A 24,591-nucleotide genomic window follows, 5' to 3' on the forward strand; every position below is an offset into this window, starting at 1 on the left:
AGCTATGTACCAATAGGGGATTCCCATCCCGAGCACCGCCATTGCCAGAAATGCTGGTGCAGACATTCTACTTTGCCAGCACCTGCTCCTAATCATTGTTCCTCATCAAATGGTGCTGCCCTCTGAAAAGGAAGAGGAAATCAGCAGACAGGCCATCCGAGGGAGCACTTAACACATTAGACACCAGCTACAGACAAGGAGGGGCACGGCCCCAGGAGCAGATCATGATTGATACAATGATATTCAATTTCAAAAAGTGCTTTAGGGCTGGGATTCTGAAAAATTATATCTAACAATTTGCAGACCTCGTTTTCTTTTTATTTATTCATTCATGGAATGTGGGCATTACTGTAAAGGTCAATAATTGCCCATCTCTAACTGCCCTTTGAGAAGATGATGGTGAGCTGCCATCTTGAACCGCTGCAGACCATGTGGTGTAGGTACACCAACAATGTTGTTAGGGATGGAGTTCCAGGATTTTGACCCAGGGACAGTGAAGAAATGGCGACATAGTTCCAAGTCAGGATGGTGTGCGACTTAGAGGGAAATTTGGAGTTGCTGGTGTTCCCATGTGTCTGCTGCCTTTATCCTTCCAAATGGTAGAGCTGGTGTGTTTGTGGATTGCTGTTGAACAAACCTTGGCAAGTTGCTGTCAAAGAACAAAGAACAAAGAAAATTACAGCACAGGAACAGGCCCTTCGGCCCTCCAAGCCTGCGCCGATCCAGATCCTCTATCTAAACATGTCGCCTATTTTCTAAGGGTCTGTATCTCTTTGCTTCCTGCCCATTCATGTATCTGTCTAGATACGTCTTAAAAGACGCTATCGTGCCCGCGTCTACCACCTCCGCTGGCAATGCGTTCCAGGCACCCACCACCCTCTGCGTAAAGAACTTTCCACGCATATCCCCCCTAAACTTTTCCCCTCTCACTTTGAACTCGAGACCCCTAGTAATTGAATCCCCCACTCTGGGAAAAAGCTTCTTGCTATCCACCCTGTCTATACCTCTCATGATTTTGTACACCTCAATCAGGTCCCCCCTCAACCTCCGTCTTTCTAATGAAAATAATCCTAATCTACTCAACCTCTCTTCATAGCTAGCGCCCTCCATACCAGGCAACATCCTGGTGAACCTCCTCTGCACCCTCTCCAAAGCATCTACATCCTTTTGGTAATGTGGCGACCAGAACTGCACGCAGTATTCCAAATGGGGCCGAACCAAAGTCTGATACAACTGTAACATGAACTGCCAACCCTTGTACTCAATACCCCGTCCGATGAAGGAAAGCATGCCGTATGCCTTCTTGACCACTCTATTGACCTGCGTTGCCACCTTCAGGGAACAATGGACCTGAACACCCAAATCTCTCTGTATATCAATTTTCCCCAGGACTTTTCCATTTACTGTATAGTTCACTCTTGAATTGGATCTTCCAAAATGCATCACCTCGCATTTGCCCTGATTGAACTCCATCTGCCATTTCTCTGCCCAACTCTCCAATCTATCTATATTCTGCTGTATTCTCTGACAGTCCCCTTCACTATCTGCTACTCCACCAATCTTAGTGTCGTCTGCAAACTTGCTAATCAGACCACCTATACTTTCCTCCCAATCATTTATGTATATCACAAACAACAGTGGTCCCAGCACGGATCCCTGTGGAACACAAACACAAGAAATGCTGGATTCACTCAGCAGGTCTGGCAGCATCTGTGGAAAGAGAAGCAGAGTTAACGTTTCGGGTCAGTGACCCTTCTTCGGAACTGACAAATATTAGAAAAGTCACAGATTATAAACAAGTGAGGTGGGGGTTGGGCAAGAGATAACAAAGGAGAAGGTGCAGTTTGGACCAGGCCACAGAGCTGACCAAAAGGTCACGGAGCAAAGGCAAACAATATGTTAATGGTGTGTTAAAAGACAAAGCATTAGTACAGATTAGGTGTGAATATACTGAATATAGAACATCAGCAAGTGCAAACCTGAAGAAAAACAACCTGAAAAAAACAGTGGGTAAGCAAACTGAACAAACTAAGATGAAATGAAATAAATGCAAAAAAAGATTGTAAAAAATGTAAAAAGGAATGCAAAAAAAAAGGAAGAAAAAATAACTAAAAATGACTAAACCATGTTGCCTATCACTGATAAGCCCATTTTCTTCCAGATGGGAATAGATCCTATCCCTCAGTATCTTCTCCAGCAGCTTCCCTACCACTGACGTCAGGCTCACCAGTCTATAATTACCTGGATTATCCCTGCTACCCTTCTTAAACAAGGGGACAACATTAGCAATTCTCCAGTCCTCTGGGACCTCACCCGTGTTTAAGGATGTTGCAAAGATATCTGTTAAGGCCCCAACTATTTCCTCTCTCGCTTCCATCAGTAACCTGGGATAGATCCCATCCGGACTGGGGACTTGTCCACCTTAATGCCTTTTAGAATACTCAACACTTCCTCCCTCCTTATGCCGACTTGACCTAGAGTAATCAAACATCTGTCCCTAACCTCAACATCCGTCATGTCCCTCTCCTCAGTGAATACCGATGCAACTTGTAGATGTGAGGAGGACATTGATGTTTAAGGTGGTGGATGGGGTGCAGATCAAGAAGGCTGCTTTGTCCTGCTTGGTGTCGAGTTTCTTGAATATTGTTGCAGCTGCACTCATCCAGGCAAGTGTCAAGTATTCCACTACATTCCTAACTTGTGCCTTGTAGGTGGTGGAAAGGCTTTGGGGAGTCACAGAATACCACAGTATTTATGTGGCTGGTCCAGTTAAATTTCTGGTCAGTGGTGACTCCCAGGATGTTGATAGTGGGGGATTCAGTGATGATAATGCAATTGAATGACAAGGGGAAATGTTTAGATTCTCTTGTTGTAGATGGTCATTACCTGGCACTTGTTTGACATGAATGTTATTTGTTACTTAGCAGCCCAAGCCTGAATGTTGTCTAGGTTTTGCTTTATGCAGGCATAGACTGCTTCAGTACCTGAGGAGTTGTGAATAGAACCAAACACTGTGTAATCATGAGAGAATTTCTGACTGTAAGAAGGAGATATTGCTTAATGTAACTTTGACTCTTCTCACTTCCCCCAAATGAAAGGTGTCACTATGGGCACCATTATGGGTCCTAGACATGCCTGCCTTTTTGTGAGATACATGAAACATTCTTCTTTCCAGTTCTAATCAGGTCCCCTCCCTCACCTCTTTCTCTCGTACATTAATGTCTGTATCGCTGCTGCGTCATGCTTTCATCCCAAAATAGCAAGTTTTATCAACTTTGCTTCATATTTGTACACTTCCTCACTTTCACATGATTCATCTCTTACTCTTTATTTCCCTTCCCTTCCTCAATTTCTCTACCTGCAGTTCTGGGGATAGACTGTCAACCAATATCTACTGTAATCCTACTGACTGGCACAACTACCGTGACTAAACACTCCCACCTACTTCCTGTAAGGACTCTATTGTATTCTCCCAGTTTCTCCATCTCTATTACATTTGTTCTAAAAATGCCACCTTCCAAACCATTACTTCTGATATAGCTTCCTGCTTCCTCAGCTTAGGATTCCCATCTGCCATGGTTGACAGGGTCCTTGACCGTGTCTGTCTCACTTCCCGCACTTCTGCCCTCATCCTTTCCTTCCCGCCCAGAAATATAATAAGGTTCCTTGTGTTCTCGCCTTCCACCCATTGGCCAAAAACATTGTACTGAATTTTATGAGGCGAGTTGGGACCCCGATATCAGGGTAAAAAGCAGATCCTGAGCCTGTACTTGCCAGACATGGGACTTGCTCAGCAGTTTTAGCACAGGCACCCTCCTAATTGGTTGCCTGTGGGTCCATCCCCTAATTAAGGTCAGCGGGCAGGCTCCTAATGCTGCTGGCTCAATCAGAGGGCCATCAGCTCTGAAACCTCAGCAGCACCACCGGCAGAGGTGGTTACTGCAGAGGAATGCAGGAGACCTGGGGCCTACAGCAGTTGAAATTTTAAAAAATAAATCACAGTGTCGATTGTTAGAGGGAAAACCCCTCCAGGGAATTCACTGGGGCCACTGGGCTGCCTTCCCTGAACGTGACCCCATCTTTGTTCATTAAAACCTTCCCCCAACCGCACTGACCCTGACCACTGGGAAGCCGCCTCCATTTAGCTGACGGCCTCCCCACATGGGCAAAATGCTGACAGCACCCTACAATGGCTCCAAATTGGGCCTTTATTTACCCTTGGAGTAGGCAGCCTCTCCACTCTGGACCCACCAAATGTAAAATGCCTCAATGGCAGAATCGCATCAGGGAACTGATCCGATGCAGCTTGCCTGATTTTACTGGACCCAAGCCTCCCAGCCTTAACTCTGTTTCTCTCTCCACAGATGCTGCCTGATTTGCTGAATATTTCCATCATTTTCTGTTCATATTTCAGATTTCCAGCACCCACTGTGTTTTGCCACCAGCCTCTACATTCAGCTGATCATCCTGCACCATTTCTGCCACCTTCAGTGCACTGTCGCCACAAAATACATCTTCCATTCCCTCTGCGACACCCTGATCTACTCTTCCATCACCCCCCCCCCCCCAACACCCATTTCACCCTTCCCATGGCACCTTCCCATCCAAGCACAGGAGATGCAACACCTGCCCTTTTACCTCCTCCCTTCCCACTGTCCAGGACCCCAAACATTCCTTTCTGATGAAACAGTGAATTACTTGTACTTCTTTCAAATTAGTATATTGTATTAGCTGCTTAAAATGCAGTCTGCTCTACACTGGGGGGAACAAATGCAGATTGGGTGATTCCTCTGCTGAAAACTTCCATTCAGTCCATGAGCATGACCCTGAGCTTCCAGTCACTTGACATTTTAATTCTCCACCCTGTTACGGCCAGGTGGGTGATGGTATGGCTGGTTTCCACTGTTCATCTCCCAACTGACCACAAACAGTGCTTTTGTTAGTCGTGTTTTAACCCTTGTGTTTCATTTGCCAAATAAACAGACAGTGACATGTTTTCTTCTAGGTTTAAATTAGTAGATGAAATATTAATTAAACAATACTCATTCCTCAAAAATGTTCACTACACCACTCATGCACACATTCACTCTCACATGCACTCTCAAGAGACAATAGAAAAGTACAAGGTAAGAGATGTTCAGAGTTCAGATTGTAAAAGTCTGCTGTTTCAGGAATAACCTGTGAGATCCCCTCGGAAGGTGAATTTTAAAGTTACAGGACTGTTTGCTGGTTGTCTGGTAATCGTTGAGCTATTGCAGTCTCCTAGCGGTTCACTTTGGGATGAAGACAGGTGCTGATGTCTTAGGTCAATTCCCAGCAGTAGAAGAGTAATTTTTGCAAAGGCACTCTCTTGTGAGCTTCCAACTTGTCTCAGCAGAGTTCAACTGTGTTGGCTGGAACTGATCTCTCTCTCTCTCACAGCCTTGCTGGAATTCATAATGGCTTTTTTGTTGTTCTACTATGTTTTCTCTAGTCCTGTCCTGAAAAGACTCCCCTTTATTCCTCAAAATGATTAACTTTTAAGGTAAATTTTACAAGGGCTGGAGTTGCCCATGTGGCCTGAGGTTTCAGTCCTAGTTGGGCTGTATAAAGGGCTTGATGATGGCCCCATTCTGAGGAGATGAGGGTAGTTTACACTCCATTGTAATGGAGGCTATTCGGAGACAAGAAGTCTGAGAAAGGTCTTGCCTCATTGTGTTGAGTATATCTCACATCCAGGTGTGATTATCTGTCAGATTTCCATGCAGACGGGGCTTAATTGGTTTCCGACTTAGAAGGCACAGATGTGAATTTGAGTGCAAGAGATGCTGAGGGTCATGTGTCTTGTCCTCCATTTTGTTGACAGCACATGTACCAGTCTTTTAAAAATTGCTCCAATTTTTATAAGTCCTCAGTTTAGTTCTGTGTTTTCATCGTGAGGTAACAACCCCCTCTGACCTCGCTGTCCTCAACTGCCTACACTGTCCCTAAACTTAACAGAAGTTCCAGAAACAGCATCTCCTCTTTTGATGATGCACCTTACAACCTTCCAGACTCAATAGTAAGGTCAACAATTTCAGATCATAACCACTCATTTTTTCAGAGAGCCGAAATTTGCCTTTTCAACTCCTCTAGATCCATCTTTTTTTTTTCTTTACTTGTCCCATTACAATTTCCTTTTTCTTGCATGATCATTCCTTTTGTTATTGAACACTCCTGCCTTCCACCCAATCACAGATCTTCCTTTGTTTGTTTTCGCCTCCCCTCCTCTTTTTCCTGCCTCTGTACTTGCTTAAAACTGGTTACATGTGTAACATTTTTCAGTTCTGATGTAAGGACACTGACCTGAAGTAGTTACACTATTTTCCTCTCCTCAGATGTTGTCTGAACTGCTGAGTATTTCTGTCATTTTCTATTTATATTTCAGCTTTCCAATATTCACTGTATTTTGCCACAGCACTGCCAATGTGGTCTAACCAAGGATTTTTATAGCTGGAGCAAAACATCCTCCCCGTTACACTCTGGCCCTCTATATATAAATGCCAACATTCTGTTCGTCTTTTGGATTATTTTTGTACGTAAACACTATATTTTAGTGATCTGTGTACATGGACCCCTCCATCTCTTTGAACCTCTACTGTTCCTAAATTTTCACCATTTAATAAATACTCGGATATAATTGTTTTTGGTCCAAAGATGGATGCCCTCACACTCAATTGCATTGAAAGTCATTTGGCACAGTTTTATCCACTCACTTAATTTATAAATGTCTCTTTCTATTTTTAAGATCCTGTTTACACTATGTAACTATGTCACCAATCTTTGTCATTGGTAATCTTGGATATATGGCTCTCAATTGTGTGATCTAAATCATTAAAAAATGTAGTGAATAGTTGAGCCCCCAGCATAGATCCTTGTGGAATGCCACTCGTCACTTCCTTCCAATTTGAATACATACCCATGATCTCTACTCTCTGTCTTCTTCTTTTGGGCCTCCTTATCTCGAGAGACAATGGATACGCGCCTGGAGGTGGTCAGTGGTTTGTGAAGCAGCGCCTGGAGTGGCTATAAAGGCCAATTCTGGAGTGACAGGCTCTTCCACAGGTGCTGCAGAGAAATTTGTTTGTTGGGGCTGTTGCACAGTTGGCTCTCCCCTTGCGCCTCTGTCTTTTTTCCTGCCAACTACTAAGTCTCTTCGACTCGCCACAATTTAGCCCTGTCTTTATGGCTGCCCGCCAGCTCTGGCGAATGCTGGCAACTGACTCCCACGACTTGTGATCAATGTCACACGATTTCATGTCGCGTTTGCAGACGTCTTTATAACGGAGACATGGACGGCCGGTGGGTCTGATACCAGTGGCGAGCTCGCTGTACAATGTGTCTTTGGGGATCCTGCCATCTTCCATGCGGCTCACATGGCCAAGCCATCTCAAGCGCCGCTGACTCAGTAGTGTGTATAAGCTGGGGGTGTTGGCCGCTTCAAGGACTTCTGTGTTGGAGATATAGTCCTGCCACCTGATGCCAAGTATTCTCCGAAGGCAGCGAAGATGGAATGAATTGAGACGTCGCTCTTGGCTGGCATACGTTGTCCAGGCCTCGCTGCCGTAGAGCAAGGTACTGAGGACACAGGCCTGATACACTCGGACTTTTGTGTTCCGTGTCAGTGCGCCATTTTCCCACACTCTCTTGGCCAGTCTGGACATAGCAGTGGAAGCCTTACCCATGCGCTTGTTGATTTCTGCATCTAGAGACAGGTTACTGGTGATAGTTGAGCCTAGGTAGGTGAACTCTTGAACCACTTCCAGAGCGTGGTCGCCAATATTGATGGATGGAGCATTTCTGACATCCTGCCCCATGATGTTCGTTTTCTTGAGGCTGATGGTTAGGCCAAATTCATTGCAGGCAGACGCAAACCTGTCGATGAGACTCTGCAGGCATTCTTCAGTGTGAGATGTTAAAGCAGCATCGTCAGCAAAGAGGAGTTCTCTGATGAGGACTTTCCGTACTTTGGACTTCGCTCTTAGACGGGCAAGGTTGAACAACCTGCCCCCTGATCTTGTGTGGAGGAAAATTCCTTCTTCAGAGGATTTGAACGCATGTGAAAGCAGCAGGGAGAAGAAAATCCCAAAAAGTGTGGGTGCGAGAACACAGCCCTGTTTCACACCACTCAGGATAGGAAAGGGCTCTGATGAGGAGCCACCATGTTGAATTGTGCCTTTCATATTGTCATGGAATGAGGTGATGATACTTAGTAGCTTTGGTGGACATCCGATCTTTTCTAGTAGTCTGAAGAGACCACGTCTGCTGACGAGGTCAAAGGCTTTGGTGAGATCAATGAAAGCAATGTAGAGGGGCATCTGTTGTTCACGGCATTTCTCCTGTATCTGACGAAGGGAGAACAGCATGTCAATAGTCGATCTCTCTGCACGAAAGCCACACTGTGCCTCAGGGTAGACGCGCTCGGCCAGCTTCTGGAGCCTGTTCAGAGCGACTCGAGCAAAGACTTCTCTGTCTTCTACCCCCTAAATAATCTCCTGCAATTAGCAATAATTTAGAAAATTTATTAACTTCCAAATTTGTCATTCTAGTTATAGTAAAAGACTGAGGGTGGAATTTTATGCTCTCTCCCACGCAGGTTTGGAGGCAGGGAGAGCATAAAATCGGTGGGATGGTGGGGGTGTTGCCATCACCATCCTGCTTCCGCTGAAATTTTAGTCCCACCCCGCTGCCAACTAAGGCCTTTAACTGAGCAGTTAACCCCCAATTAAGGGCCTCTTCCTGTCGCAGCCATAATTACCCTTGCGGCGTATAGCCCTGTCACCACACAGGAAGCAAGGTAGGAAAAATCGTGTGGGCTGCTTCCCGACTCCGGGGGGCCAGTGGGGAGGGTATTCCTCATTCAAAGGCACTGAACGAGGGACCCAGCATCAGGAAGGGGGGCCCACCGAGGGACACCACCCCTGCCCTTGCTGCCAACCACCCGCCCTCCTCCCCCCTCCCACATCGCGATCCCCACTACGTGAGACCCCTCCTGTCCTGACCTACCTGAGGCCTGGGTCCAGCGATGCTCCTCGGCCTTCAGGACAGTCACCTCCAGCAGCAGCCACCACTGGCTAGCAGCTCTCCAAGAGCAGGACTTCCTGATTGGCACTAAATTCGGCAGGCCTTTTGCAAAAGAGGCGATGCAGGGATCTTGAAGTCGATTTTTCCTGATGTTGAGAACCTCGCTGCCAGCATAAAACGACCCCCCGTCACCTTTCGGTGTGGTACTTGTCATTCTTTGAATACAGGTTTAACCCCACCACATGCCAAAGCTGGTTTCATCTGTTCCTCAGGCAGGAGGATAATAATGTCCATTTAATCATTTAATCTCATTTATGAGACAGTGCCTTCTTATTTCACCTTCTGGTCTTTTTTACTTGAGGTATCATCTTACCGTACAGTTCCATGAATAAATCTAATCACTCAATCCTTTGTGTTTCCTAGAAAGGAGCAGGAAAGTTGATGCTTGTAATGCTGGTAGGGTAAACCTTAAACGTCTTCTGTTTATAGTGCAGGCACTCACTTGACTGGACCACAAATTGAACACCACGGGCTGTATTTTATCAACCCTTCGACGTTGGGGGTTGTAGTGGGGGGTCCCAGAAAATTCTTCCAGGAGAGGCCCACCATGAACCCTGACACAGAGAAGGCCTCACCGCATTTTACTGATGACAGCGAGGCCTTGGTGTGGTCCCCTCGCCACCTGGTGGCAGGGCATTCATTTTAATATTAAAATTAAGTTAAACACATGCAAATTAACTTACCTTGTCCCATGCTGATATTCCAGCCGCTGGCTGTAACTTTCACGCCTCCAGAACTCGGTTCGGAGTTCCGAGTCATGACACTGGTGGGGCGGGGGGGAGGAGTGATAATTTCAGGGTAGGGGTGGAGCTGGAGTGGGGTAAATACTTTGTATTGGCTGAGGGGATGGTGGGAACGGGTTGAAGGGAAAAGGTAGCAAAGTTCGGGGGCAAAGATGGTGATGGGAAGAAAAGTGTTTTATGTGTTTTAAATACATTAAATGGTCATTCCGGGGGGGTGGGGGGTCAGTGGTCAGAGAGTGGCTTCCATCGGTTAATAAAGTTTTAACTTTTAATTTGCCCTTCATGTCACTTTAAAAATTAAAAGTGCTGGTAAGGGCTTGCAGCCCTTTAAAAATGGTGGTGGCGCCAGACATTATTGCCAAGGACAGAGCAGACGCCCCCTCTACGTCATCCGGGGTGGCTGCTCCACCCCTCCATTTAGATAAGCCCCTGTGTAAAATATCGCAGGGGCTCAGCGACAACGGATCCACGCGATCGGACCGCCGAGATTTGCGGCACCGTCATAAAATTCAGCCCCACAAGTTGTTCATGGTGCTTCCAGTTTTCCAGTGATTCATTGTAAACTTTCGGTGTAGATGTTAATAGATACAATGATTAAAATAGATACATAACAATTAAATCTAATTTATTTTGAGGCAGTATTTTAGAGTCAAATCACATTCCTATATCAAAAATTAAAATGAATTTAATGCAACATTTTATCTGTGAATTGTTAGAAATTAAAATAACATGAACACAGGCAATAAATACTTTTAGAAATAAATCTATAAATAGGATCATAAAATGCATCTGACAAAAAGAAAGACAGGCACCACCAAGAATGTCTCTCAGTGCAATACACATGGATAAGAGAATGTGAATCATGTAAGAACGTAGGAATAAGTAAATGCTGCTCAGCCCATCTTGTTTTCTGTGTCATATAAGTCCCTGAAGTTATGCCATGGGATTGTGATGTATTGCTGTTTAATACATTCAGCTGAAATTCCTTCCTCCACTATTGTAGCAACGTCATTAACTTATTTATATTAAACAGTTCCATTCCTTCATGTTTCTTGGTACATTTGAACTCTTGTATGCAGGGGAAAAGATATAGAAATAATGGAGTCCTAATTATTGTTACTCTTATTATCTGCATTCTGCTTCTATACGAGAACTCAGCACATTATTCGTGAGGCCAGAAGGCCACTGTGTAGAAAACAGTGAAAGATGGGAGTTCACTGACTAGCTGTTCAGAGGGAGTGAAGAAATCTCTTATATTTGGCATTTGTTTCATGCTGTTTCTTTAGAGAGAATTTGCAATATTTTTGACATGATAAAGGAATTGAAAAGAGAAAAAATGTATTAAGTGTTGGTAAAAAGAATTAAAAAGCAGTGACAGTATTTGGAGAGACATTGCTGGAGGAAAACAATGCAAGAACAAAATATGTGGAAGCAAAGTTTACAGATCAGCTATTCAGGAAAGTGGTGGAGACTAAATGTGGCTCACCTTTTATTCTGTCCTTGCCAGCGCAAGAATAACTCAATAAAAATATTGAAAAGAAAGTTGTGCAAAAACCTACTGAAGGAATATGCTGTAGAACCAAAATTTATATAATCTAGCTTTATTTCTGAAATAAAATCAGCCATTATCTCTTCCTGTCATCTGCAATCATTGTTTTGAATATGTTTTTATTGAATTTTCCCATTAATGTTTCAAGACTGCTCTTCAATTCAGCCAATAGGCTGGGAAGGTCCAAACTACTCCGTTAGCAGAAGGAGTGTTTTAAAGTGTATTCCTGCCAGTTTACTTCCTCATGAGATGGTGCGCTTTACTGTCATCCATTGCTCCATCTGCTAACCTGGCTAACAACTAGTGAAACTCGTCCAATGAGAACAAATGAATTTCAATGACAGATAAGGCTGCAATTAAAACTTGTAATCATCTTGCACAAAAATGAACACAATACTGCTGGAGATACCAGGCTGTTCCTTTGAAATCAATTTTCTAGCATTCAGTTACTTAATTCCTAAGAACTTTTCCTGTGGCATATTTTCCAACATGGACTATGTACTGCTCCAAAACTGGTGGCCACTCTATTAAGAACAGTCAGGCTGAGGAGCGGAGTAGCCTGTTACTGTGGCAAAGCTCATTTCCTATATCCTAGTTTGTCATTATTTCTCAGCAGTTCCCTTTTGCGACAATGGAATCCCACTCCTCTCTTTTACTCCAAATGGTGGTTGAGAAAGGTTATGATTTCATCATCATGGAATAAATAGGTCCATTACATAGAAATACTATTCTAATTTCCACATATCTTTTGTCTGTAAAACATTTTGATCTTTTCTAAATTGACCAGGAGGAATGTAATTCTGGATAAGCCAATTTCAATTGATTGAGCCAATAGGTTAATACATTTTTATTTGAATCTCACCCGGACTTATAGGATGAAAATATTCTCTAGATGACAGCAGTAAGGCTGTGGGCCAAGTGCATCTTGTTTCACCCATCCCATTCTGGCCTTACAGCTTGAGACCTGAAGCAAATACTCGATGTGGAACAGCACATGTGATATTGGCTTCAATAAAAATAAAAATTGGAAGAGATGTAAAAAAGGTGCTGATTCACTATCACTCGTTTTACACTACGCACAAGATCAAAATTACCACCCCCCCCCCCCCCCCCCACCCCAGGAGTGTTAATTGGGTGTGATGGCCTGAACTAACTCCCATACAAAGCAGACGAGACTCTCCTCTCCAGGGAATCACACTCTGCTTCATTCCAGTATCAAAATGGGCCCCAGCATTAGACTGAGGCTGAATTTACATTACAACTGCAAAGTCAATGCAAAGCAAAAGCACTTCACATCAATTATATGGTTAGAGAGTAAATACATTGTTATGGTCAAATGAGGAGAGGTCAAAGGGCTTCCCTCTTTTCCCTCTCCTGCTTTGACTACAACAGATTTAATTCTTTCTTAAAGTGAATGTACTGGCCAATTCAGTAGGTGTTTGATTACTTACTTGCCATGATCATGATAAGAACCAATCGGACAGGTTTTCATGAGTTAACAAAGAAAGAGGTTAACTTCATTGTACCTGAAGTGGACTAATAAAAACAATAAATAGCACACCATCTTTCACTCACACAGACAATCTGGAGGTTTACATACACACAAATAGAGTCATAGAGAGATACAGCACCGAAACAGGCCCTTCGGCCCACCGAGTCCGCGCTGACCATCAACCACCCATTTATCCTAATCTGACATTAATCCCATTTTCCCTCTCAGATCCCCTCAATTCTCCTACCACCTACCTACACTAGGGGCAATTTTTACAATGTCCAATTTACCGATCAACCCGCAAGTCTGCATGTGGGAGGAAACCGGAGCACCCGGAGGTTATCCGGAGAATTAGGAGCAGGAGTAGACCACTTGACCCCTTGAGTCTGCTCCACCATTCAATAAGTTCATGGCTGAACTGATTACTCCACATTTCCACCTGCCCCTGATAACCTTCCACCCCCTTGCTTATCAAGAATCTATCTACCTCTGCCTTAAAAATATTCAAAGACTCTGCTTCCACCGCCATTTGAGGAAGAGAATTCCAAAGACTCACGGCCCTCTGAGAGAAAACATTTCTCCTCATCTCTGTCTTATATAGGTGACCACTTATTTTTAAACAGTGACCCCTAGTTCGAGATTTTCCCACAAGGGGAAACATCCTTTCCACATCCAACCTGTCAAAACCCCTCAGGATCTTATATGTTTCAATCAAGTCGCCTCTTACACTTCTAAATTCCAGTGGATACAAGCCGAGCCTGTCCAATCTTTCCTCGTAAGGCAGCTCGCCATTCCAGGTATTAGTGTAGTAAACCTTCTCTGTACTGCCTCCAAAATATTTACATCCTTCCTTCAATAAAGAGACCAGTACTGTCCACAGTACTCCAGATGTGGTCTCACCAATGCCCTGTATAGCTGAAGCATAACGTCCCTACTTTTGTATTCAATTCCCCTCGCGATAAATGGTAACATTCTATTAGCTTTTCTAATTATGTGCTGTACCTGCATACTAACCTTTTGTGATTCATGCACTAGGACACCCAGATCCCTCTGCATCTCAGAGCTCCACAGTCTCTCACCATTTAGATAATATGCTTCTTTTTTAATTCCTCTTGCCAAAGTGGGCAATTTCACACTTTTCCACATTATACTCCATTTGCCTGGTCTTTGCCCACTCACTTAACCTATCTATATCCATTTGTAGCCTCCTTATGTCCTCTTCACAAATTACTTTCCTACCTATCTTTGTGTCATCAGCAAATTTAGCAACCATACCTGCGGTCCCTTCATCCAAGTCATTTATATAAATTGTAAAAAGTTGAGGCCCTAGCACAGATCCCTGTGGAACACCACTCGTTACATCTTGCCAACCAGAAAATGACCCACTTATGCTTACTCTCTGTTTCCTGTTAGCTAACCAATCTTCTAACCATGCCAATATGTTAACCCCTACACCATGAGCTTTTATTTTCTGCAATAACCTTTGATGTGGCACCTTATCAAATGCCTTCTGGGAATCTAAGTACAATACATCCACCGGTTCCCCTTTATTCACAGCACATGTAACTCCCTCAAAGAACTCCAATAGTTTGGTTAAACACGATTTCCCTTTCACAAAACCTTGTTGACTCGGCCTGATTACCTTGACTTTTTCTAAATGCCCAGCTATAACATCTTTAATAATAGGTTCTAACATTTTCCCTAAGACAGATGTTAAGAGTTTGGTGATTCGGCTGGCTTCAGCTGGCTTCTAGCTGAATTCGGTGCTCCTGAGGTTGTTAGTTTGAAGAGGTAGATGACTGTTTCAGTGAGTCTCTTGGAGGTAGTGATGCAGATGATTTCCTCCAATGGGGTTTCTGATTGTAGCTGGAGTATGCAAAGGTGGTCAGTCAACAGGCAGGATTTGAAAGCTTTCATGCTGGAATGGAGGGAGAGAGAAAGAGAGAGTCCCCCACTTAGGGTCTGCAGATGTCAGAATCCAAACGCTTCTCCTCTGCTGCAGAGAAAACACTAGCTTAAAACTACAAATGGGGAGGGACTTGTCACATGACAGTCACAGTGATTCAAACATAGTAGTTAGCAGCATTTCTAATTCTTGCTAAAAGAAAGAGAACAAACAGTTCCCTTAAGCTTCCTGGGTCTTGTTTCTTGCTGGGGAATTAGCAGACATTTTGTCTCCCTCCTCACAGTCCTTGCATATAGGATACAGTATTGAAAACTTGGTAACCATCCTAAGCTGCTAGCAAAGTCGTATTTTTTAAATGTCTTTTTAAAAAACACACAAATTCAGTTCTCCAGTCAGTGAATTAAAGAAAATTATAATTCAACAAAGCACATTGGTGTAACACCTCCCCAACACGTGAAATGAAATGTGACAACAGGAACATTTCATTATGAGGGCACAAATTAAAAAGAAACTACACACACACTCATCGGTCTCACTGTCATAGCCATGCCCCGGTACTTTTTCGCATCCGGGATTGGGCACGAGCACAACTGAGGAACTCCAACTGCATTGACTGAGCTCAATCAACTTGTGCTCCAGCATACACTGAATTTCCTCATGTATTTCTATAATAGCTTCCTTTTCCAGTTTCTCTCTGTCAGTGAACTCAACCCTGGATTCAAAGATGATCATAACTTTGTAAAGGTCATCCAGTGCTTTTTGTATATTTTTTTTCCCCTGTGCTCCACAGAGCCAACAGCTTACTTTACAGAGCACTTTGCAAACAAATTGTCACCTAGTAAAATGGTGACTTCATTTGTGTGGATTACCTGGCCTGACATAAATGCAAGTGGGCCAAGTGGCAACATAACATCATAAGACACTTTGTCAGGCAAGGTTTTAAGCCTGCCTTGAAGTGCTTCATAGCCATTTTGTACTTTAATGCAGTGCTGGATTTTTCTTCTTGCAGATTAAGAACACCTATCAATTTCGTCCTGCATCTCTTCCTGTTGTTCCAGCTCCTCCGGTCTGGCCCAGAATTCCTTCTCAGTTAGGATACTTGACTTGCACTCACCACCTCCATCAACACTCTCGAACTCTGCCACAAAAATCTTTTTAGTCTTCGGGTTTTCCTTTGGCTTATGAACTTTTCTGTAAATCCATTCAGAATTAATTTTCTGGGTCCTCAGTCTGAATTTCCTCCTGAACCTGGGTCAGTTTCCTGGGACCTAGGCGATAGGGGTTTTCTTTCATGGGAGAAGTCTCTCCTACATCCACATCATGTCGGGTTAGGGTTGTGCACCCTGGTTTGTCCCTGAAGATCACTTTAAAAGCTGTGAGCAGCCTTGTTGGGTCTCCTCTCTGTTCTTCATTTAAATAGGAGAATACAGTGTCTAACTTCCCTAACATTTCAGTGTTAGCTAACCGGACAGTAGGGGCTTTGATTTAGGAATCCTCCCAACCTCCCTCCAACTCATCTGTTATGACTGAGGTGGGAGCAATGCACTGTCAATTCAGTCCCATTACTCTACTGGGCACAGCATATGATTAAAGTTTCCCACCTACCAGAAATTAGCCAAATTAATCACTTTATTAACCCCCAGAATATAATACTCCAAACCACATATCTTTAAACAACAACAAATTAACTATTTATTAATAAACTAAACCTTAGACAATATTGAAATAAATATATGTCTAAAATGACTTTATAACTTCTTATTTCTCCTAACCCTCATGCACACACACATACATTCAAAAACTCATGGTTAACCAGTTTTAAAAATGATGGTTTTAAATTAGAGCTGTTTCTTAGGAATAATCAAACAACTGGGTTGTAAGTCCTGATTGCTTACTTTCCCTGATCAGTGAGGTGTCCTAGAGTCGAATAGTCAGATGCCACTCAAAGTCTCCAGGTGAGTAGATGAACAGTCTGTAATGGATAGGCATTCATAGTACTTTGGCCCACAGTAGGCATCATACAGATCTTTCAACAAGCAGTATAACAACAGGGTCTATTTAGATTTTGAATTAGCAGTCTATCAGTAGAAACTTTACTGAGTTTCCAGAACTCCCAGAAACACAAAAGATAACAGAAGGTCACTCCTGAGGCAGAGACTTCTCAGAGACTGGACGTCAAAAGGAATTTGCTACCTCCAATAATGCAAAGATTCCTTTCCAGGGATCTTTTCCTCTTTAGGCAAAACACAGCCTGTGGGCCAATGTAGATTTTTGCTGAGAGAGACACAAAATCCTTCCTTCAAAGAGAACACGCTTCACTGGTCTGCCAGATAAAACCAATCCTAGCCAGTCTTTACACACAGTCAAACTGATACAATACGGCATGTGACAGCATCTCTCTTGCTGTTGCTTAGGAAGAGGCCTGTCGCTCACACACACTGTTCCCAGAGAGACAAACAACTCTCGGTCTTAAAGGGACACAGATCCCCTTTAGTTTTTAAACAGAGAAAAACAACACTTCCATGACACCTTCGCCATTGGCGAAATGAAATGCCATTCTTGAATGCATTTCATTGCAACACAAAACAGAAACTGAAGAAACACTCAAAACATATTTTCACATTCATGCCCCTAATTCACTCCACTGGTAATTAACAGAATTTTTCTTTGTACCATCATTATTCCTGTAACTTAACAAGGTTAAATTCGTGACAAAGCATCGGCGATAACATTGTTCTTTCCTGAAATATGTACAATCTTCAAATGATAAGGCTGTAACAATAAGCTCCATCTGAATATTCTGGCATTTTGGCTTTTAAATCTTTCCACAAACATTAATGGGCTATGGTCAGTGTATATCAGTGTTTCTTTGTAGTCTCGGTGGACATATACTTAAAAATGTTTAAGAGCCAGCATTAGTCCTAATGTTTCTTTTTCTGCAGTGGAATACATTCTTGGTGGCAATTTATTTTTATTTATTTATTGATACAGCACTGAAACAGGCCTTTTGGCCCACCAAGTCTGTGCTGACCATCAACCACCCATTTATACTAATCCTGCATTAATCCCATATTCCTACCACATCCCCACACCTATACTAGGGGCAATTTATAATGGCCAATTTACCTATCAACCTGCAAGTCTTTGGCTGTGGAAGGAAACCAGAGCACCTGGCGAAAACCCACACGGTCACAGGGAGAACTTGCAAACTCCGCACAGGCAATACCCAGAATTGAACCTGGGTCGCTGGAGCTGTGAGGCTGTGGTGCTAACCACCGCACCATTAGTTTTCGTGAAAAGTACCTCACTAATTTGTAGTTTAGCCATTCTTAGCAATACTTGTCCTTTCCCTACTATGTGCATGAGGTAAGTTACTCTTGCTTTTCCGAATTCGCTTTTTGCCAGATTTACCACCAAGTCCGCTGCTTGCAGTTTATTAAATAAAGTTTCTATCTGGTTTAAGTGTTCTTTCCAAGTGTTACTGTATGGTAGTACATCATCAAGATACATGGCACAGTTGGCAACATTGGCTACCACCTGATTCATTAATCTTTGAAAAGTGGCTGGGGCAATTTTTTAGCCTGAATGGCATCACCTGTCACTGATAAAGACCATCTGGTGTGACAAAAGCTAATATTTCTTTAGCTCGAGAATCAAAGGAACGTGCCGGTATCCCTTTAATATGCCAATATTTGTAAGAAACCGAGCACTGCCTACTCTGTCAATAGAGTCTTCTGAGTGAAGAATTGGGTGGGAGTCTGCCTTCATTACTGCATTGACCTTTCTGTAGTCTATGCAAAGTCGGGTTGACCTATCAGGTTTAGGCACAAAGATTATTGATGAACTCCACCTGCTTTGACTGGGTTCAAATAAATTGTTTTCCAACATGTATTGGATTTCTGTTTTTACTTGGGCCTGTTTGTCTGGACTTAATGGTAAGGATGTTGTTTTAAAGGCACGGATTCCCACATATCCACATCATGTGTGGCTAAGGTTGGTCATCCTGGCTTATCCCTACAGACTCTTTTAAATGTTGTGAAAATCCTGGTTAGGTCTTCACATTGTTTTGCATCTAAGTACAAAAGCATGCTGTCCAATTTTCTGAGCCATTCTGTATTCGCTAACCGGATAGTTGAAGATTCACTCGGAAAATTGTCTAGGCTTGCTTCTGCCTCATCCTCACTATCCTTTTCCTTTCCAACAATCCCCATTACCTGACATACCTGTACTGGCTTATCCTCCTCCCTGCGATGATATTGCTTTAACATATTGATATGAAACAACCAATTCTTCTGCAGGCGATTAGGGGTGTCTATCAAGCAATCTACCTTACCCACTCTTTTGATCACTTTATATGGGCCACTGAACCATGCTTTTAATGGTTCACCCTGTAATAGTAACAATACTAATACTGCATCCCCTGGTTGAAAATTGTGGGTCTTTGTATTCTTGTCTGCCCGTTTTTCATATTGGCTTGGGATGCTTTAAGGTGTTCCTGAGCCAGCTTTTGTGAGCCTTTCCCGGAACACAAGTACATAGTCCAGTATCAAAGATTCAGTTCCGAAGAAGGGTCACTGACCCGAAACGTTAACTCTGCTTCTCTTTCCACAGATGCTGCCAGACCTGCTGAGTGAATCCAGCATTTCTTGTTTTTGTGTCAAAGATTCATTCCTTTGTTCTAAGAATCTGTTTTGATAAATTTTAGGGATCTCTTACTTCATGTCCGTAAACCAATTCGAAAGGACTAAAACCTGTGGACTCATTCGGTGAATCTTTGGTGGAAATGTTATACCTTTCCCCAGCAAAGGTGTTTGAGTTGCTCCTGTATCTCTGAGTATAATGATAGTGTTACAACCGGGTGAGAAAAGTATCTTATGCTCCCCTCTGCCCCCTTTCCTGGTTTGGCAGGAACAGGGTATAACTTTTAAAACGCAGTGTTTTTAGCTTCACCTTAGTGAGTCCTTGCTCACTGCTCTCTAATTATAATTGTAAATGAACCAATCAGACATGCTTCTTAGGTTTAAACAAGAAAGATGTAAGTTTACTAACCTTAACACTCTAACTCAGTTAAAATTACTAAAAATACATGAAGCAACCACGTTAGCATGCATATGTGATAAAAACACACACAAATAGATACAGAGGAGGAGAAAGAATTAAGAAAGGTGGGAGGGTTTGGAGTATTAAATGGAATTCAGTTACTGTCTTTGTTTTGGATTCAAAGACCTTGATTGGAGTTAAGTCCTCCAGTTCACACTGGGGCCCAGTGCACACTTTCAAACTTATTTCACTGGTACCAGAAGGCTGAAAAGAGGTCCTCCATCTTGACGCTTAAGTTGCTTCCGTGGGTCCCTGGGACATTGCCAAGAGGGTGAGAAGGAGAGAGAGAGAGTCTAACATCAGTGGTTGGGAAACTATTGGAAAAAATTCTGAGGGACAGGATTAATCTCCAATTGGGGAGACAGGGAATAATCAGGGATAGTCAGCACAATTTTGTCAGGGGGAGATCATGTCAAACTAACTTGATTGAATTTTTCAAAGCGGTGACTAGATGTGTAGATGAGGATAAAGCAGTTGATGTACTCTACATGGACTTCAGTAAAGCTTTTGATAAGGTCCCGCATGGGAGATTGATTTTGATTTATTGATTTAGAGATACAGCACTGAAACAGGCCCTTCGGCCCACCAAGTCTGTGCCGACCATTAACCACCCATTTATCTACCACCCACCAACTAATCCTGCACTAATCCCATATTCCTACCACATCCTCACCTGTCCCTATATTCCCCTACCACCTACCTATACTAGGGGCAATTTATAATGGCCAATTTACCTATCAACCTGCAAGTCTTTTGGCTGTGGGAGGAAACCGGAGCACCTGGAGGAAACCCACGCAGACACAGGGAGAACTTGCAAACTCCACACAGGCAGTACCCAGAATTGAACCCGGGCCGCTGGAGCTGTAAGGCTGCAGTGCTAACCACTGCGCCACTGGTTAAGAAGGTAAGAGCCCATGGGATCCAGGACAATTTGGCAAATTGGATCCAAAATTGGCTTGGTGGCAGGAAACAGAGGGTAATGGTCGAGGGTTGTTTTTGAGAGTGGGAGCCTGTGACCAGTGTGTACTACAGGGATCGGTGCTGGGACCCTTGCTGTTTGTACTATACATTAATGATTTAGACATGAATATAGGAGGTATGATAAGTAAGTTCGCAGATGACCCGAAAATTGGTGGTGTCATAAATAGTGAGGAGGAAAGCCTTATGTTACAAGACAATATAGATGGGCTGATAAGATGGGCGGAGCAGTGGCAAATGAAATTTAATCCTGAGAAGTGTGAGGTGATGCATTTTGGGAGGACTAACAAGGCAAGGGAATATACAATGGATGGTATGAACCTAGGAAGTACAAAAGGCCAGAGGGACCTTGGTGTACTTGTCCATAGATCACTGAAGCAGCAGCACAGGTAGATAAGGTGGTTCGGAAGGCATATGGGATACTTACCTATATTAGCCGAGGTATAGAATATAAGAGTGGAGAGGTTATGAAGGATCTTTATAAAATGCTAGTTAGGCCACAGCTGGAGTACTGTGTACAGTTCTGGGCACCACACTGTTGGAAGGATGTGATTGCACTGGAGAGAATAGAATATAAGAGCAGGGAGGAGAAACAGGGAGGAGCTGAAACAAAGGGGCTAATCACACAACAATGAACTGTGTGTTAAAGCAGAGGGAGGATGGGTAGAAAGAGGCCACAGCACACAGATAGCTGAGGAATTGTAGATAGTATAGAAAAGATATTGAGGAGGATCCCAGACACTGTCCTCGCATTTAGCAGATGAAGGAAGTCGTCGTGGACACCAGATATGATTAGACTCATAGTAGCCAATGGGAAACTGTGAAGTTTTGAACAGGTTCTCACTGAGCCAAATAAGGAATTATCATTATGTCATTATACCAGACCCCTATGAGTAAGAGGGGTGGGTCTTGGAAACAAGATTTAACCCCTGACTGAAACTGAGGAAAGTACGAGAACCCTGGGCAAGAACACTCGAGAAGATAACCCTGAGCCAAGGGCTCAGAGAAGGGAAGAGCAGCCGCAAGTCCGAGACTGATCACCTCATGCCTTGACGGGTCGTATACTGTGCAAGTAGAATGAGAGCTTGTATTTGATGAGTTTGATTCTGTGCAAGTAGTGAGAGCTTGTATTTAATGATTTAGTGTGTGAATAAAATATTGATATACCTTTCACCAATCAGATTCTGCAGATTCTTTAAGAGTAAGTGCATATTAGGCACAACACACCTGGAGTGCGACCTTGTTTCAGGACCGGTAACCATGGGGACTGTCCCTAGTTGACCTGTGGAAGGGGTCCACCTACTCCTGGGTAATGATCTGGTGGGGGTGAAGTTGGTGGCTTCCCCAGTGGTTTTGGAATGACTGAAAGAGGTCAGGGAGACAGAGCAGTTACAGGAAAAGGTCCCTGGCCTTTTTCCTAACTGTATAGTGACCCGGTCCATGGTCAAACAAGCTCCGTCAAAGGAAACTGAACTGGCACTGCAGACCGATGACCCTACTGTCTGGTTATCTGAAACCTTCTTTGGGAAGCAAGAGGACCCAGTGGATAGTTTTTCCTTGGGCAAGGCTCAGCAAGCTGACCCAAGGTTAAACAAGTTAGCACAGACTGCCTAAACTGAAGCTGAAGCTGAGGGAGTTCCAGAGTGCTATTTTAAAGATGTGTTGCTGATGAGGTAGTGGAGACCTCCTCACAGACCTGCAGATGAAGAGTGTACAGTGGTTCACCAGGTAGTGGTGCCGGTGAGGTACCATAGGGAAATATTGAGAAAAGCCCACAAGATTCCAATGGCTGCACGTGTCGGTATCAGAAAAGCCCAAGCATGCTTCAGACAGCATTTTCACTGACCACAATTCCACAAGGATGTAGTGGAGTTCTGTCAGACTTGCCACACGTGCCAAGTTGTGGGGAAGCCTCAACCTGTAATAACATCTGCACTCCGAATTCCCATAACGGCTTTTGGGGGAGCTATTCAGCTGAGTGCTGGGAGATTGTGTGGGGCCCCTGCCGAAAACAGAAGTGGGTACCAGTACCTTCGCACTATTATGGATGTGGCTACTCGATTTCCAGAGGCTATTCTTCAAAGAACTATCTCTGTCAAGGTAGTGGTGGAGGGGCAGCCCAATTCTTCACCCGATATGAGATCCAGTTGGATCAAGGCACAAATTTTATGTCCAGTATTTTTCAAAAGGTCATGGGTAATCTGAGCATAACCCAGCTAAAGCCCTCAGCCTAACACCCACAGTCACAAGGGGCTTTGGAGCAGTACCACCAGACCCTAAAGACAATGATCAAGGCATACTACTATGAGTATCCCCATGACTGGGACAAAGGACTGGGATTTCTTTTGTTTGCTACCAGGGACTCACCCAATGAGTCCACTGGCTTTAGTCCCTTTGAATTAGTTTATGGACATGTGGTGAGACATGTGGACATGTGGTCCTCTTAAACTAATCAAGGAGAGGTTTTTGGGACCCAGGGATGAATCGTCCCTGTTATACGACATCTCCATGTTCCAAGAATGGCTCAAAAGAGGCTGTGCATTGGCTCAGGAGCACCTAAAAAACTCACAGACAATGATGAAAATAAAGGCGGATAAACATGCCAAGCCCAGAACATTTCAGTCTGGAGACCATGTGTTAGTGCTATTACCAATACGGGGAGAATCATTAAAAACCCCGTTCAGTGGCATGTATGGAGTAGTAAAGAGAATTAGTCAGATGAATTATATAATTGACACACCAGATCACAGAAAACAGCAAAGGCAGAAAAAGCACAGGTCTGCAGGAAGTCAGGAAAGAGGAGGACAAAAGAGACAGTGAGGACGTGTCATGTAAGTGTTTTTTTACTGAAAAACTAAAGGGGGTCAGTGTGCCTTTAAGACTAAGAGTCGTTTGTCTCTCTGGGAACAGTGTGTGCGAGCTACAAGCCAGTTCCTGAGCAACAGCAAGAGAGATACGGTCACATGCCGTATTGTATCAGTTTGACTGTGTGTAAAGACTGGCTAGAATTGGTTTTATCTGGCAGACCAGCGAAGCGTGCTCTCCATGAAGGAAGGATTTTGTCTCTCTCTCAGCAAAAATCTACATTGGCCGATAGGCTGTGTTTCACCTAAAGAGGAAAAGACCCCTGGAAAGGGATCTTTGCATTATTGGAGGTAACAAATTCCTTTTGACTTCCAGTCTCTGAGAGGTCTGTGCTTCAGGAGTGACTTTCTGTTGTCTTTTGTGTTTCTGGGAGTTCTGGAAACTCAGTAAAGTTTCTACTGATGGACTGCTAATTCAAAATCTAAATAGACCTGTTGTTATACTCCTTGTTGAAATATCTGTATGATGCCTACTGCAGCCGAAGTACTATGAATGTCTATCCATTACAGACTATTCATCTACTCACCTGGAGACTTTGAGTGGCATCTGACTATTCAACTCTGGGACACCTCACTGATTAGGGAAAGTAAGCAATCAGGACTTACAACCCATTTGTTTTATTATTTCTAAGAAACAGCTCTAATTTAAAAACATCATTTTTAAAACTGGTTAACCATGAGTTTTTGAATGTATGTGTGTGTGCATGAGGGTTAATAGGAATAAGAAGTTATAAAGTCATTTTAGACATAGATTTATTTCAATATTGTTTAAGATTTAGTTTATTAATAAATAATTAATATGTTGTTGCTTATAGATATGTGGTTTGGGTGTTTTATTCTGTGGGGTTAATAAAGTG

The sequence above is a fragment of the Heterodontus francisci genome, chromosome 1 (assembly GCF_036365525.1).
Source record: "Heterodontus francisci isolate sHetFra1 chromosome 1, sHetFra1.hap1, whole genome shotgun sequence".
NCBI lineage: Eukaryota > Metazoa > Chordata > Chondrichthyes > Heterodontiformes > Heterodontidae > Heterodontus > Heterodontus francisci.